The sequence below is a fragment of the Anomaloglossus baeobatrachus genome, chromosome 7 (assembly GCF_048569485.1).
Source record: "Anomaloglossus baeobatrachus isolate aAnoBae1 chromosome 7, aAnoBae1.hap1, whole genome shotgun sequence".
Lineage (NCBI taxonomy): Eukaryota > Metazoa > Chordata > Amphibia > Anura > Aromobatidae > Anomaloglossus > Anomaloglossus baeobatrachus.
The window spans coordinates 88,981,658-88,995,611 of record NC_134359.1 but is presented as its reverse complement, the minus strand read 5'-3'; the positions used below and the strand labels follow the sequence as shown (position 1 = coordinate 88,995,611).

Below are 13,954 nucleotides of genomic sequence, written 5' to 3'. Positions count from 1 at the left end.
GTAATGCCCAGGATGCACCCACGGCTCTGGTAGAATGGGCCTTCGGCCTTGAGAGAACCAGAAGCCCAGTAGAACTGTAGGTTTCAAGAATTGGTTCCTCGAGCCCCCGAGCAAGGGTGGATCTGGAAGCTTGCGACTGTTTACGCCGACCAGCGACAAGGACAAAGAGTGCATCCGGGTGGCGCAGGAGCGCCATGCGGGAAGTAGAACCTGAGTGCTCTCACCAGAACCAACAGATGCAAATCTTTCTGAAATTGATGGACTGGACGAGGACACAAAGAAGGTGAGGTGATATCCTGATTGATATGAAAATGGGATACCACCTTAGGGAGAAATTCCGGAACCGGACGCAGAACTACCCTGTCCTGGTGAAGGACCAGGAAGGGAGTTTGTATGAGAGCGTTGCTAGCTCGGAAACTCTCCTAAGAGACGAGACCGTTACTAGAAGGCCACTTCCCGTGAAAAACGGGAAGGGAGACATCCTTCAAAGGCTCGAAAGGCGGCATCTGGAGAGCAATTAGAACCTTGTTCAGATCTCAGGGCTCTAACGGCCGCTTGTACGGAGTGCTGAGAAGACAAACCCCCCGTAGGAACGTGCGTACCTGAGGAAGTCGTCGTTTCTGAAAAAATACAGATAGCGCTGAGACTTGTCCCTAAAGGGAACTGAGCGACAACCCATTTTCCTACCTAGATTGCAGGAAGGAAGGAAACATAGACGATGCAACCGGCCAGGGAGAAACACCCTGCGCCGAGCACCGAGATAAGAACATCTTCCACGTCCTGTGGTCAATCTTGGCGGACGTTGGTATGCTAGCCTGTCTCATGGTGGCAACCACGTCCTGAGGTAATCCTGACGACACTAGGTTCCAGGACTCAATGCCACACCATCCGGTTGAGGGCCGTAGAATCCAAATGGAAGAATGGCCCTTGAGACAGCCAGTCTGATTGGTCTGGTAGTGCCCCCGGTTAGCCTACCGTGAGGCACCACAGAACCGAGTACCACAACATCCTCGGCCAATTTGTAGCGACGAGGATGGCGCGGCCGCAGTCGGTCTTGATCTAGCGCAGTACTCTGGGCAACAATGCCAGAGGTGGCACCTAAGGTAGCTGGCACTGCGACCAATGCTGAACTAAGGCGTTTGCCGCCAGAGCTCGATGATTGTGAAACCGTGCCATGAAGCTGGCACATTGTTGTTGTGCCGTGACGCCATTAGATCGACGTCCGGCCTCTGTCAGCGGCGCCAGATCTCCTGAAACCCGTCCGGGTGAGGAGACCATACTCTTTCGGCCACACCTCAGCGACTTAGGAAGTCAGCTTCCTAGTTTCCACACTTGGGATGTGAATTGTGGATATGGTGGATGCCGTGTCTTCCACCCACATCAGAACCTGCCGGACTTCCTGGAAGGCTTGCCGGTTGCGCGTTCTTCCTTGGTGGTTGATGTATGCCACCGCTGTGGAGCTGTCCGACTGAAGTCGGATATGCTTGCTTTCCAGCCGCTGTTGGAAGGATTGTAGGGCAAGATACACTGCTCTGTGTTCAAGAACATTGATCTGAAGAGTGGACTCTTGCTGAGTCCACGTACCCTGAGCGCTGTAGTGGAGAAAAACTGCTCCCCACCCTGATAGACTCGCGTCTGTCGTAACTATCGCCCAGGACGGGGATAGGAAGGACCTTCTTTTTGACCAAGAGGTGAGAAGAAGCCACCACCGTAGAGATTCCTTGGCCGCCTGAGAAGAACGACGACTCTGTTGAAGGACGTCGACTCCTCGTCCCATTGGCGGAGAATGTCCCATTGTAGTGGACGCAGTAAAACTGCGCGAAAGGAACTGCCTCCATTGCTACCATCTTACGTAGGAAGTGCATGAGGCGTGTCAATGTGTGCGACTGGTTCTTAAAGAAGAGCTTGCAGCCCGTAGTGAATGCTGTTTGTCTAGCGGCAGCTTCACTATCGCTGAGAGAGTAAGAAACTCTATGCCTAGATATGTTATCGATAGGGTCGGGGTCGGATCTGACTTTAAAAAGTTGATGATCCACCCAAAACTCTAGAGAGTCTCCAGCGCAACGTTCGGGCAGTGTTGGCATGTTTCCTAAGAGAGTGCCTTGACAAGTAGATCGTCTAAATACGGGACCACAGAGTGACCCTGAGAGTGCAGGACTGTGACTACTGCTGCCCTGACCTTGGCGAAGACCAGTTGGACTGTCGCTAGCCGGAAGGTAGAGCTACGAACAGAGGGTGTTCGTCTCCTATAACGAAGCGTAGAAACGCTAGTGCTCTGGATCAATCGGCACGTGTGGATAAGCATCCTTGATGCCTAATGATGCTAGGAAATATCCTTGGGACCTTGAGGCGATGACATGGCGGAGGGATTCCATCCGGAACCGCCTGGTGTCCACGAGCTTGCTGAGCATTTTTAGATCCAGAACGGGACGGAACGGCCCGTTGTTATAGGTACCGCAAAGAATTTGGGGTAAAAACCGTGACCTTGTTCCTGAAGAGGAACGGGGGTCATCACTCTTTCTGCCTATAGAGTGCACCCTGTTTGCAGAAGAGCAGCGGCCCGGCCGGGATGTGGAGAAATTCTGAAGAATCGAGTTGGAGGACGAGAAGTGAGCTCTATCCTGTACCCGTGAGACAGAATGTCTCACACTCAATGGTCATTGACCTATGGCAGCTAAATATCGCCAAGGCGGGAGAGCCTGCTACCGACCGAGGCCGCAAGTCATGAGGAAGCCGCCTTGGAAGCGGGTTTTCCGACTGTCGCTTTTTTGGGCGAGACTGAGCCCGCTAAGAATCTTAGCTTCTCTGATCCTTTTGAGTCCACCTTGGACGAGGAAAAATGGGACCTGCCCGAGCCTCGAAAAGGCCGAAAACCCCGACTGCCTCTTGCTCTGTTGGGGTTTGTTGTGTCCGGGCTGAGGAAAGGATGAATCCTTACCCCTGGACTGTTTGATGGTTACATCCAACGCTCACCAAACAGTCGGTCAGCAGAAAAAGGCAACTGGTTAGGCAACCTTTTTTGGAAGCAGAATCTGCCTTCCATTCACTTAACGAGCAGACCAGGCTCTGCTTAAAAACACGGAGTAGCGGAGGCTACCGCCGCACGGTTCGCAGAGTCCAGGACAACCTGAATCGCGTAAGAAACAAATGCAGACATTTGAGAGGTTAAGGATGCCACCTGCGGCACAGATGTACGTGTAACCGTGTCAATCTGTGTAAGACAAGCTGAAAAAGCTTGGAGTGCCCCAAGGGAGAGAATGCCGGAGCCAACGGTGCGCCGACAGCCTCATAGATGGCTTTCGACCAGAGATCCATCTGTCTGTCAGTGGCATCTTTGAGTTTGCAGTTCCATCTCCCACTGCAACTATGGATCTAGCTACAAGTCTGGAGATTGGAGGATGCCGCTCGGGACATTGGGTCCAGTCCTTGACCAAGTCAGGGGACAGGGATAGCGTGTATCCTAAGCCGTTTGGAGAAGCGCATATCTGGATAAGCGTGGTGTTCCTGGACTGCCTCTCTGAAGGCAGAGTGGTCCAGAAAAATACGTGAAGCTGACTCCTCCACTGGAGGAGTTGTGAGAAATAACCCACATTCTATAGATGGACGCTATAAGATTATTTACTATGGCGTCACAATCAGGTGTATCCAGATTGAGAGCGGTCTCAGGATCAGAATCCTGAGCCGCTACTTCCGCCTCATTACACAGCGAGTCCTTCTGTTAGGACCCTGATGAAACCGAGGCCGCTCATAGCGAGCCCACTTAGGCTGTCTGGGACTGACGTCCGTGCAGAGCCGTGACTCTGGGATGCGTGTGACATTCCCGGAGCTGTTAGTTATTCACACTGAGGGGGGCCATGGATCAATGATTCAACAGTGCCCATATTGTGAGAGACATGTCCGGACTGCTAGGCTTCTAGTATCATAGCCATAGTCTCAGAAAAACTGTCAGTAAATACTGCAGACACCGTCCTCATCCCCTGGCCATTAGTGCATACAATGGGAGTCTATGTACCTGCCGGCCGTATAGCCGTACATGCTGCACCAGCTGTATAGAAAAACATGTGGTTCTGCACCTTTGTTTTACACAGAGAATATGCTGATAACTCCTCCGCATAATCCAGGAGGGTATATACAACGTGCGACCAAACAGTGCAATGTATATAGTACAAGCATATCTATAAGTGCACTTCTGCACTAGTGGGGATAGCACCACAGGTGCTGCTTAACGCCTGTTACAGCGATTGTGTGACTATCAGAATGCCAGGGTCTTCCACACTTGTCTCTGTATCGTACAGAAACTGACACTAATGGCTGCCGGTGTCCTTGTAGAGAAGGAAGCCGTGGGCGTGCCTGAGAAAGTGCGGGAATCCGGATTCATAGTGCACACAGTGAGAGGGGTGGAGTATGCAAAACATACTCCAGCTCTCAGCTCTGCTCTATGCAGCGTCACGCCCCTACCCTGACTGTCAGGGCTGTGGGCGGTAACGAAGGGAGACTAGGCCCAGAAGCCGGGGACTCGAGTTAACAGCGCGGCCGCCGTAAAAGCGCGGGCCGCGCTGAAGTCCCCGGCGCACCACAAGTGCCAGCCGCGCCGCAGTCCCAGCGGCCGGCGCGACCGCTCTAGAAGTGGCCAGCGTCCCGCCCCTCTCCTGACTGGCAGGTCTGGGGGCGGGAACGAACTAAAGCAGGCCGCAAAAGCCGGGGACTCGAGTTATCAGCGCGGCCGCCGTAAAAGCGCGGGCCGCGCTGAAGTCCCCGGCGCACTACAAGTGCCAGCCGCGCCGCTGTTCCAGCGGCCGGCGCGCCCGAGTCCTAGACGTGGGCAGCGTCCCGCCCCTCTCCTGACTGGCAGGTCTGGGGGCGGGAACGAACGGAAGCAGGCCGCAAAAACCGGGGACTGTAGTTATCAGCGCGGCCGCCGTAAAAGCGCAGGCCGCGCTGAAGTCCCCGGCGCACTACAAGTGCCAGCCGTGCCGCAGTCCCAGCGGCCGGCGCGGCCGAGTCCCATAAGTGTGCCTGCTTCAGCTAAGCTGAATGAGGCTATGGCACAGGCGCCGCAGCGCTGATGTCCCCCGGCGCACTACAACACCCAGCATGCTGCGGTGTGAGCGCCAAATGCACGGGGACACAGAGTACCTTGAGGAAGCAGGGCCATGTCCCTGATGTACTCCGCTCCATCCAGCATCTTCTCCAGGGGCTGTAGATGGAGCACGGTCTCAGTGCCTGGAGACCGGTAAATCCCACTTCACCCAGAGCCCTGTAAAAAGGGATGGGGAAGGAATCAGCATGTGGGCTCCTGCCGCCGTACCCGCAATGGGTACCTCAACCTTACAAACACCTCCGACATACAGTGGGGTGAGAAGGGAGCATGCTGGGGACACTATATGTGTCCTCTTTTCTTCCATCCGACATAGTCAGCAGCTGCTGCTGACTAAAAAGTGGAGCTATGCGTGGATGTGTTGCCTCCTTCGCACAAAGCACAAAACTGGTGAGCCAGTGATCCCACTGGGGGTGTATAGCCAGAAGGGGAGGGGCCTTACACTTTTAAGTGTAATACTTTGTGTGGCCTCCAGAGGCAATAGCTATACACCCCAATTGTCTGGGTCTCCCAATGGAGCGACAAAGAAAGAGAGGTGCACCGCCTAAGCGCAGCAGTGCGAGCCACATAAATCCGGAGAGCACGCACCAGATCTAGAGTATGCAGCGCTTTCTCAAAGCGATGAACAGGGGCCGGACAGAAGGAAGGCAAGGAAATATCCTGGTTAAGGTGGAAGGGAGAGACCACCTTAGGAAGAAAGTCCGGGGTCGGACGGAGAACTACCTTGTCTTGGTGAAAGACCAAAAAAGGTGACTCCGAGGAGAGTGCAGCCAAATCAGAGACTCTCCTGAGAGAAGTTATGGCAACTAGAAAGGCCACCTTTTGAGAAAGACGATACAAAGAAACCTCCCTAAGAGGCTCAAAGGGGGGTTTCTGCAATACCGTGAGGACCAAGTTAAGGTCCCAGGGATCCAAGGGCCGCCGATAAGGCAGAATGATGTGAGACGCGCCCTGCATGAAGGTGCGGACCTGAGCCAGCCGAGCGAGACGCCGCTGGAACAGAACTGACAGAGCTGAGACTTGTCCCTTGAGAGAGTTGAGGGACAGTCCTAGCTGCAGACCGGACTGTAAAAAAGACAGAAGGGTCGGCAACGAGAATGGCCAAGGAGAATGGCCAGAAGAGCGACACCAGGACAGGAAAATTTTCCAAGTCCTGTGATAGATCTTGACGGAGGAAGACTTACGGGCCCGGGTCATAGTGGAGATGACTTCAGGAGGAATACCAGGAGCCGTCAAAATCCAGGACTCAAAAGCCACGCTGTCAATTTGAGTGCCGCAGAATTCGGACGGAAAAACTGACCTTGCGAGAGAAGGTCTGGACGGTCCGGAAGATGCCACGGCATCTTTACGGACAGTTGGAGCAGGTCCGGATACCAAGCTCGCCTGGGCCAGTCCGGTGCAATGAGAATGACTCGACGGCCCTCCATTCTGATCTTGCGCAGGACTCCGGGCAAGAGAGCTAGAGGGGGAAACACGTAGGACAGACGAAACTGGGACCAGTCTTGAACCAGAGCGTCCGCGGCGAAGGCCTGAGGATCGTGGGAGAGAGCCACGTAAACCGGAACCTTGTTGTTGTGACGGGATGCCATTAGGTCCCCGTCCGGAGTGCCCCACTTGCGGCATATTGAAACACTGCCGGGTGCAGTGACCACTCGCCACCATCCACGGATTGACGGCTGAGATAATCTGCCTCCCAGTTTTCTACGCCAGGGATGTGGACTGCAGATATGGTGGACTTGGAGTCCTCCGCCCATTGAAGAATGCGTTGGACCTCCAACATTGCCAGGCGGCTGCGTGTCTCGCCTTGGTGATTGATGTAGGCAACCGCTGTCGCGTTGTCTGACTGGACTTGAATGTGCCTGCCCGCCAACAGGTGGTGAAAGGCTAGGAGAGCTAGAAGCACAGCTCTGGTTTCCAGCACATTGATTGAAAGGGCTGACTCGGACGGAGTCCAAGTGCCCTGAGCTCTGTGGTGGAGATGTACCGCTCCCCAGCCGGATAGGCTGGCATCCGTGGTGAGAATCACCCAGGACGGAGCCAGGAAGGAGCGCCCTTGGGACAGGGAGAGGGGTCGAAGCCACCACTGACGAGAGCTCCTGGTCCGTGGCGACAGAGCCACTACCCTCTGTAAGGAGAAAGGCCGCTTGTCCCAACAGCGGAGGATGTCCAGCTGCTGAGGACGCAGATGGAACTGTGCAAAGGGAACCGCCTCCATGGAAGCCACCATTTGACCCAGCACCTCATCAGGTGCCTGAGGGAATAACGGCGGGGCCTCAGGAGAGAGCGCACCGCTAGCCGGAGAGACTGCTGTTTGATTAAGGGCAACTTCACAAGTGCCGGCAAAGTCTCGAACTGCATCCCTAGGTACGTGAGACTCTGGGTCGGAGTCAGAGTGGATTTGTGAAGATTGACAATCCACCCGAATTGGGCTAGGGTGGCGAGAGTGAGCGAAACACTCCGCTGACAGTCTGCGCTGGATGGAGCCTTGACCAGAAGATCGTCCAGGTAAGGGAGCACTGTCAACCCCTGGAGGTGCAGGACCGCAATCACTGCCGCCATGACCTTGGTGAATACCCGAGGGGCCGTGGCTAACCCGAAGGGGAGAGCCACGAATTGGAAATGATCCTCTCCTATCGCAAAACGTAACCAACGCTGATGTGACACTGCAATTGGCACATGTAGATAGGCATCTCTGATGTCGATGGACGCCAGGAACTCCCCTTGGGTCATAGAGGCAATGACTGATCGCAGGGACTCCATACGAAAATGCCGCACCCGAACATGCTTGTTGAGAAGCTTGAGATCCAGGATGGGCCGGAAGGTACCGTCCCTTTTTTGGAACTAGGAAGAGATTTGAGTAAAAACCTCTGAACCTTTCCTGAGCGGGAACTGGGACAATCACTCAGTTTGCCTGCAAGGACGCCACGGCCTGCGAGAAGGCGGCGGCCTTGGAGCAGGGGGGAGTTGAGAGAAAAAATCTGTTTGGAGGGCTGGAAGAGAATTCTATCCTGTAGCCATGAGATATGATGTCTCTCACCCACTGATCGGAGACTTGCTTTAACCAAGCGTCGCCAAAGTGGGAGAGCCTGCCACCGACTAAGGACGTGGTTGGAGCGGGCCGAGAGAGTCATGAGGAAGCTGCCTTAGTGGCAGAACCTCCTGCGGTCTTCTGCGGACGCGAGTAATCTCGAGTGATTTCGGGCGCCAGTGATCCTTGGCTGAGTTAGCGGACGAGGCGGAAGGCTTAGAGGATGACCAGTTGGAGGAACGAAAGGAACGAAACCTCGATTGATTCCTACCCTGGGCGGGTTTCCTGGTCTTGGTTTGTGGCATGGAAGTACTCTTCCCGCCAGTAGCTTCTTTAATGATTTCATCCAGCTGTTCACCAAACAGCCGTGAACCAGCAAAAGGGAGCCCAGCAAGAAACTTCTTGGAAGAAGCATCTGCCTTCCACTCTCGAAGCCACAAAATCCTGCGGATAACAAGAGAATTAGCTGAAGCCACCGCAGTGCGTTGAGCAGCCTCTAGCATGGCAGACATGGCATAAGATGAAAAAACTGAAGCTTGAGCAGTTAAGGTAACCATCTCAGGCATAGATTCCTTGGTGAGGGAATGCATCTCCTCTAGAGAAGCAGAGATGGCTTTGAGAGCCCACACTGCTGCAAGTCGGGGAAAACGCGACCCCCGCAGCTTCATACACAGATTTGGCCAGAAGGTCAATCTGACGGTCAGTGGAATCCTTAAGTGAGGTGCCGTCAGCCACCGACACAACGGTCCGGGCTGAGAGCCTAGACACCGGAGGGTCTACCTTTGGGGAGTGAGACCACTCCTTGACCACCTCAGGTGGAAATGGAAACCGGTCATCAGAACCACGCTTTGGAAAGCGTTTGTCAGGGCAGGCCCTGGGTTTGGTCACAGCGGTCTGAAAACTGGAGTGGTTAAAGAACACACTTCACTCTCTTAGGCGAGGTAAACTGATGTTTTTCTGCCAAAGAGAGTTGCTCCTCTGACACTGGCGGATTGAGATCCAGCACAGAATTAATAGAAGCAATCAAATCACTAAAGGTCAGAGTCACCCTCAGAGAACTCGATGGGATACATAGCCTCCGAGCCCCCAGTGAGGGCATCCTCCTCATCTTGAGAGTCAGCTCTTGAGACAGAGCCGTGGGATGGGGAGGGGGAGGAAACCCTGCGCCTTCTCTTAGAAGGACGGGGTCTGGGTTCAGATGATGAATCCTCCGTGAGCTCTGATGGACGGAGGTCAGAGGATAGGAGTCCTCTGTCAAGAGTACTAGAGGCACCCTGTGAGGGGGGCTGATGCATATTCACCAAAGTCCTGGACAAAAGTCCCATGGACTCAGCAAATGACTGGGATATGGACCTAGAAAAGGACTCTACCCAGGCCGTGGGTTCAGTCACAGGTGCAGCAGCAGCCTGAGAGACCACTGGGGGTGAGACTCCAGGCTGTGGCACCGCCAAGTTAGAGCAACCATCACAGTGTGGATAAATGCTCGGCTCAGGCAGCAGGAGCTTACATGCAGTGCATGCAGCATAAAGCTTTGGAGCCTTGCTCCTTGTGTGAGACATGCTGCTGGAGTGGGGGCTTTGCAGAGAATGAACCCCAGGGAGAATATACAGAGGTCCACAACCGGAGACTGGCTGTGGCTTACCAGACCGCTGAGCGCGGTGTTGTGTGCCCTCCAGATCCCGAAGCCCGGACCCCCAGTGCGCAGCACCTCAGCAGAGATGCAGAATGCAGGATGTCCCAGATCAGCGTGAACTCTGCCTGAAATGGCTAGGGGCGTTCCTATAAAAGAGCGGGAACTGGAGGGCTATAGAGACCTGCCGGGAAGGAGGGACGCCCCAGCAGTGGGGAGTGTCCCTCCCCTGTGTAGAACGGCCGCCGGGAGGAGCCGAACCTGTCCCTCTGCATGAGTGACATGCGAGGGCAGGAAAACGAAGCTAGGCCTCCGGCGAAGCCGGGGCCTAAATTTAATCGGCGAGGCCGACAAGCAGGCACCATCGGCGCGGTTCTCTGGCAAAAGCTGGAGAACCCGCCGGAAAAGTTAAAAACAATCACATACAGCATACTCTCCCCTTACAATAAAGAACCGGGACCCCCAACATAAACGTCTCAGGTACTTAGCTGCTGAGACGCAGGGCCATGTCCCTGGGGATGAGTGCTCCGGTCCAACAGAATCCTCAAGGGGCTGTGGATGGAGACCGGACTCCTGCCAGGCATGGAGACAGTGCTGGCTCCCACTTCAAGCCAGAGCCCAGAAGGGATGGTGAAGGAGCGCGGCATGTAAGGCTTCAGCCTTGTAAATCAACCTTAACAACACCGCCGACACAGTGGGGTGAGAAGGGACATGCCGGGAGTCCAGACATGGACCCGCTTTTCTTCAAACTCTTTCCAAAAGTCAAACAAAATCAAATGAGAATGCATGTGTGGATGTATGTCCTCCTGAACACAAAGCGATAAACTGGCTAGGACTGGCTACCAGGGGGTGTATAAGCTCAGAGGGAGGAGCTACACTTTTAAGTGTAGTACTTTGTGTGTCCTCCGGAGGCAGAAGCTAAACACCCATGGTCTGGGTCTCCCAAAGGAACGATAAAGAAATATTTTTCTGTGTGTTGGGGTTTTTTTTTTTTCTTTTTCTTTACTAGAAGTTCATGGTGGCCATGTCTAATATTGGCGTGACACCATGAATTTCGGGCCAGCTGATAATATACAGCTAGCCCTAACCCCATTATTACCCAGCGAGTCACCGTCACCAGGGCAGCTGGAAGAGTTGGATACAGCGCCAGGAGATGGCACTTCTATGAAAGCGCCATTTTCTGGGGCGGCTGCGGACTGCAATTCGCAGCGGGGGTGCCCAGAAAGCATGGGCACCCTGCACTGTGGATTTCAATCTCCAGCTGCCTAATTGTACCTGGCTGGACTCAAAAATTGGGCAAAGCCCACGTCATTTTTTTTTTTAATTATTTCATGAAATTAAGAAAAAAAGTCTTCCCTAGATTTTTGGTTCCCAGCCGGGTACAAATAGGCAGCTGGGGGTTGGGGACAGCCCGTACCTGCCTGTTGTACCTGGCTAGCATACAAAAATATAGCAAAGCCTATGTCTTTTTTTTTTTTTGGGCAAAAAACTCCTGCATACAGTCCTGGATGGAGGATGCTGAGCCTTGTAGTTCTGCAGCTGCTGTCTGCTCTCCTGCATACACTAGCTCTGCAGCTGTCTGCTCTCCTGCATACAATGAAGAACATATTGAAGAAGGAAATGACATCAGACCTTTTTTTTCCATCAACAATCTTTAATGGCATTTGTTCACTGATTAAAAACGCAGTGATCAAAAACACAGTAAAACGCACGCGTGTTTTTGCCGCGGGTGCGTTTAAGACTTTCCCCTGAGGAAGCTACAACTCCTTGTAGCGATACGCGTGGGGTTTCCACCCCACCCTTCTCATGATATTTGCTTTGCCATTTACCCCGTGCAGGACCCCTGGGTATGTGATTTGCCTTATACTGGTTCCAGACATTTGTTTTCAGGGCAGATTATTTTCATGCGGCTTTGAGGTATTTGTATGCAGCAATTGTCCTTCTGCCTGCTATTGTCTCATTTAGCATGCAGTGTTCACTGCCTGTTATTGATTGAACAAGGTTTTTTTGGCTATCACACTTACTCTGACTTATTATGTGGGGTTTCTCTTTGGCTTGCTGAGAAGGTGGGGTGTATTTTGGTGGCTCATATTATTGGCACCAAATGTATGTACAAGCTTTTTTGCTTTTTTAATTGTTTTTAATGAACATCTGTGTGTTTGTATGTCCTTTTTGATTAATAAAATGATATTATATGGTCATTTCTGGTGATCCCACTTGTTGCACATTTTCTTTTTCTCTTGTGTACCATAACTGTTTGCTCTGAATGTGCTAGTGGTTGTGATCCCATCTTTATATATTTTTTTCATTATCTTTGGTGCCCTCCCGCCTGTCTTGTTTACTGCGTTTAAGACAAAAACGCACATAAAAACGCAGCGTGAAAAAAAAAAAAATGCCTAGTGCGCACATACCCTTATGCTATGGATTGGACCATCTTATTCACAGCAATGCAGATAGAGCCACGTTTTGCCAAGTTCCTGTTTGTGCCCTTGAGCAGTAGGAATCGTGGACCTTGCGGCCGCTGAATTTTTTTAAAAATTGTTGTGGGTCAGACAACCACACAAGGTAAGTGGCCTGCTACTTCACCCTTCTTTCCATATTGGTTAAGGCCATATTGTGCTTGTTTTATCCACAACAGCACTTTTTTTAGCTCTATCCACAGATGTTCTATGGGATTTAGATCCTGACTCATTGCTGCCACTTAACTCGCTAACGCTTTATTTCCATTCATGTCTAGGTGATTCTTTAAGTAGGTTTGGAGTCAGTGTCTTGCTGGAAGACACATGACATAAGAAGCATCCCATCTTTCTGACACTGGGCACTGCATTACCACTCAAAATCCATTGGTACTCTTCAAATTTCATGATGTTTTGCACACAGCCAAGGCACCCAGTACCAGAGGCAGCAAAACAACCCCAAAACATCTTCGAACCTCCACCATATATTTGACTGTAGGAACTGTGTTTTTTTTCTATATAGGCCTCATTTAATTTTCAGTAAAGAGCAGAATGAAGCGCTTTACCAAAAAGCTCTATTTTGGTCTCCTCTGTCCACAAGACGCTTTCCCAAGATTTTGGTTTCCCCACATACATTTTTGAAAACTGCAATCTAGCTTTTTATATGTATGTCAGCATTGGGGTCCTCTTGGGTCTCCTGCCATAGCTTTCCATTTAAATCAAATGTCAATTGAGAGTTTGCACTGACACTGATGCCCCTTGAGCCAGCAGGACAGCTTGAATCTCTTTGGAACGTGATTGGGGCTTATCCACCATCCGAACTAACTTTTCCTCAATTTTTTTTTCTCCCGACCATGTCCAGGGAAATTAGCTACAGTGCCATGGGTGGTAAACATCTTGATTATGTTGCGCACCGTGGACAAAAACATTAGGATCTTAACTTAGAGATTAACTTGTAAAATTGAGGTTAAATTTCAACAATTTTGGTTCTCTTCTCTTTTTCTCCATGCTTCGAGTAGCATACACAATGCAAAGATAGAGTAAACGTCTCCTGTTTTTAAGTTTCAGGTGTGATTTTCATATTGCCCACAGTTGTTTCTTGTCACAGGTGAGTTTAAAATGAGCAGCACATGCTTGTAACAGTTGTTTACCCACAATTTTGGTAATGCGCCAACAATTTTGTCTGTCCCATTTTTAGGGTTGTGTGAAGTGTCCAATTTGCCGTTTTTTTCTGCTCTTTTTGTGTTGTTCCAACACACAAAAGGAAATAAACGTATATAACAAAACATGTGCAAATAAGACTTCATTTTCTGGAACAATTTCAATGGTTCTAACAATTTCAGCCATGACCGTATATAGAAGGCTATGTGGGGGCTCATGCTGTATTTAGGAGACTATTTTGGAGACTAATGTGGGGGCTCACATATAAAGGAGCTGTGGTGAGCTTATACTGTATATACGGGGTTATGTGGCAGCTGGGGCTGTGTGGGCTCTTACAGTAGATAGGGGATGTCAGAATAATTAATTCTGCTCAATATTAAGTGATATTCTAAATATCTTCTAGTAATTATTGTACTTTAATATTAAGCAAAATTATTTTTAGCCTATTAGTTGGCCCTTCACATTAGTTATGTGGTCCTTTGGTAGAATTAATTGCCCACCCCTGGTCTATACCATTTCTGGACAGAGGTTTTTCAGCTTCATGAAATTTTTAACAAAAGAGCTGTGAATAGAAAGAAACA

The 13,954-nt window shown here is 51.4% G+C and overlaps 1 protein-coding gene across 5 annotated transcripts in view; it reads right to left on the bottom strand.

Moving 5' to 3' along the window:
* PCNT (pericentrin) overlaps window positions 1-13,954 on the bottom strand; it is a 432,670-nt gene that overhangs the window by 219,414 nt on the left and 199,302 nt on the right. The window lies entirely within an intron of this gene.